Here is a 4,131-nt window from a genome sequence, read left to right as displayed (position 1 = left end):
AGCTAAAACTCATATGTAATATTTGATGCTGAACCTTAATCCTGGCTAGGTGGAAATGCTACAAAAGGCGTTCATTGGGTCAATTGACAAAATTGGATACAGATAATAAAGTATCCTATCACTAATAAATCTGTGTGGTAACAGGACTGTGATCATGTAAAATAATATCCCTAACCATTAGGAAATACACATTGAAGTATGTAGGGATAAAGAGGATGTATGTATGCAACTTATTCTCAAACATTTGAGAAGTAGTTATGTGTAGCTGGATGTGGTCATACAATGCTTGCAATCCTAGTACTCAGGAAGTGGAGACAAGAAAATCAAGAGTTCAAGTTAAGCCTGAACTATGAAATAGGACCTATCACAAAAGCAAAAGTTATGTATATGTTGGGGCTGGGTTAGAGTCAAGGAGCAAATGAAGCAAGTGGAATTAAATGTTAACAGTAGTGAGTTTGGGTAAAAGATACATGGGATGCATTGTTTTTCTGGATGTAACTTTTTGTCATCTTTAGTTTATTTACAAATATACTTTTTTTTTTTTTTAAAGAAGAGATGATGTGGTATGATAGATGTGTTAAGTTCTATGGGGGGAAACAGCAAAGTTATTCATGTCAGATGAGCAGAGATGTCAGGGAAAATTTCTTTCTGCAGGAGTGTAATTTGAGTAAAGACCCAAGCAAGGTGTGCTCAATCTGTGCGGACGTCTGCAGATAGAGTGTTCCAGGCAGGAGAAACAGTAAACGCAAAGATGGAAACAAACCTGGCCTGCTAAGTTCCCCCCACAAGGAGGGCAGTGGGATGGGGCTAAGACAGGAGACAATGTCAGAAATGACATTGTCTGGCGGTGCCTAAGGAGGCATTTGAGAATGAGAGACCGAGAAGCTACGAGGACTTTGTGCAGAGGATTAACACGGTATGACATGTTTCAACACTCTGATTGCTGGGTTGAAAATGGATGGATGGGGAGTTAGGAAACCCAAGCACAGGAGCAGTAAGTGGACTGTGGTAATACCTAGGTGAGAGGTGATCACTGGCTTGCACCCAGCATGGGGGCTGAGGCTTCTGAGCCTCCCTTGGATTCTGGCTGTGTTTTAAAGCATTTGCTGATGGATAGGAGGTGAGGCCCAGGAGGCATGTGGAGGATGACTCAGAGTCTTTGGCTTGGAAAGCAGCTTCAAGCTGGAATTGCCATTAACTGAAATGAGGAATAGCCTTTGGGAGAAGCAGCTTTGTGAGAGTATGGGTGCTTAGGAATTCCAGAAAGATCATTAACTGTCAGATACTGGGTAGGTATATTTTCAGTGACCATGTGGAATGAGTGAATAGTTGTAGATAAGAATCTGGGTGTAGGGGAGATTTTAAAGATGTGAGAGGGGATGGGGGACTCCATAGTGGGGAGAGATTAAGGTCCAAAGATTGGGCCTGGGAAATGTGGAGCAACTCACTAATGGACTGAGAAGGAGCCTGGAGGTAGCTTGAGAGCCGTGGAATCCTGGAATCTGAGTAAAGAATGTATGTGACAAGGAAGGCGTGATCTTCTGGTGAATTCAACTGCTGCTGAAAAGTCACAGAAGTCAAGAACTGAGAATCAATCACAGGATTCACTTGGGACCCTGAAAAGCCCTATTGGACTGGTCTCAAGAGGAACTGAGAAGAGAAATGTCCCACACAAACAAGCATTGGGAATAAAAGAGCTTTTTAACTGAAAAGAGGCCTAGCTTCTCTGCCGGGTCATGGCAAATTAGCTATATTATCTAGGGACACCTCATTGTTTTTTGGTAAACTTGGCACCTTTGTTCCTCCTCTCTCTGCCTGACCCTGCAACTGGGCTGACCCTTCCTTCAATGGGGATGTAAGCTCAACGTCCAGTCTATCCTTTGTCTTAAAAGTTGTATTTTTAATCCTCCCAGAATCCTCCCTTTTGCTTGCCTCATCTGGACTTTTTCTCCTGTAATTTCCTGCAAGAGTTCTCTAGCTCTATACTAACTGCTCCCACCCCTCCATTTCATGCTCTCTTCCTGCTTCCCAATGCCTTATATTAATGAACCTCTCTTTATTCCTTTGGAATCTTTTCAAAAATATTTAAGTCCCTTTATCTTCAACTGGACTGGCAGCTCTGACTTGCCTGTCATTTTGTGAGTGGGAAGATTTCAGGGGATGCTACCATTGAAGGGGATGTCAGATGATGACATTTTTCAACACAGGAAAGTTCAGCCCCAAATTTTTGAAGGAACAGCTGACAGGTCTGGTCAGTCCCTAGTCGAATGATAAATATAAATATGTTGAAATGTTTAAGTACAGCGTATCTTTAACCTAACTATCCCATTACTAGGACTTTATCTAGAGAGAGAGAAAAAAGTAGTCATTCAAGATACTAAAGATATTCACTAGAGAATTCTCCACAATTACAAAATATTGGACACTTCTCAAATGTCAGTAACAGAGTCTTTCTAAGCATACTGTGGCACAACTACACTTTGGAATAACATGTAATCATCAGAATGAAGAGGCGGAGATCAATAGGAGTGACAAGAAAGGTGTTTCTGATACACTAAGTGAAAAAAAAGCAGATGTACACATACAGCCTTTATATATTCAGGGGACTTATGGAAGCTAGAGAATGACAGCAGTAATGATGCACATTTACCCAATAGTTTGCATCTGCTGATACCAGAGTGAAAGTTTTGGAAGAGCAGCAAGCTGTGTACCAGGCTGGACTCAAGTATCATGTGATCATTCAGAACTTCCTTTCTTATGTTGTTGCATCTATGGGTTTACCTTCAGCTTTGTTGAATATGGTAGTCACCCCATTATCTGTGCTTCCACTCCCCAGTGTATCAGTTACCTACAGTCAAGATGAGGGTGTTCAATATGGGTATTCTGAAGGAGGTTACATTCACAAAACATTTATTATAGTGTCTTCGTTATAATGATCTAATTCCTTAGTTAAGGTGAATTTCTCTGTGCCTGACTTTTAAACTTTTTAAAATTATTTTAATTTTATTGTCAAGGCAATTTACAGAGGGGTTACAGTACATAAGTAAGGTAGTGAGTACGTTTCTTGTTAAACTTGTTACCCCCTTCCTCATTTTTCTCCCACTTTCCATCCCCTTCAGTCCTCCCCCCTCCCCGCACTGTTTTATTGTTACTTTACATAAGTTATACAGGAAGATTTCATTTTTATATTTCCATACATTTATGATATATACCCATCAATCTCATCTCTTCTATTACTGTCCCTTCTTCTACTCCTCCTCCCCGACACAATTGCAACCATGTTCATTGTTCTATTTTCATAGTTGCAAATAATCTATTTCACTCATAGTCAACTTCATTCATTCTTCTTGGCAGCCCCCCGCCCCCCTTCCCTCTAGTACTTACTGTCAATTTCTTTTACTGTCCCCACGAGCCTGTTGATCAACAGCTTTTGTTGTTCTATGTGCCATTTTCATATATGCAATGTATTACAAGATTATTGGCCCTCTATATTTCTTTTTCCCTTACCCTTTCCTCTTCTCCTCCTAAGTAGTCTCTTGTATAAATTGCTATTTGTTACATTTGTGCGTATATAGGAAGAAAATATAATATAGATAGGAATAGACCTACCTACCAAGCTGGGGCATCTACTGATGGTCGTGGCATGTGTCCCACACAGATTAAAGGAAGTCTTTTATCTTTTCAATTCAGACCATTTTCTCACGTAATTCAATCCACAAATTACCTGACTGGAGTGATGACTTTTCTCTAGTCCTGAAATGGCCTGGCTAAATGAGCCAGCTTTGATTTCTACATGCTAAGACTTGGCCAATATACCCATATACAATGCATCCAAACACTGTTGTTCCCTTTCAGAACAGACCTGGTATTTTTAGCAGAAGAGTTGTGCTATGCCCTTGTGGCCACATTGGCTCATCCACAGAATGAACATCACCCTCTACTTGTTCTTCTCAAGACCTTGGCTAGCAGACTTTCGGCACAACAAAGATGAAGGAGGTTGAATATGGCCAAAATAGATTGTTTGTGGCCTGCACTCAGCCACATTGAAGTTCAATTGGACATTAGTGTTTCATTTTTCCAAAGTTCATTCCAATCACTCTTTCTAATTCGAGGGGTCTATTTACTTTCTTA

This window comes from Dipodomys spectabilis, unplaced genomic scaffold (genome assembly GCF_019054845.1).
Source record: "Dipodomys spectabilis isolate Male_0828 unplaced genomic scaffold, ASM1905484v1 ptg000125l, whole genome shotgun sequence".
NCBI classification, from domain to species: Eukaryota; Metazoa; Chordata; class Mammalia; order Rodentia; family Heteromyidae; genus Dipodomys; species Dipodomys spectabilis.
This window is presented reverse-complemented; position numbering follows the sequence as displayed.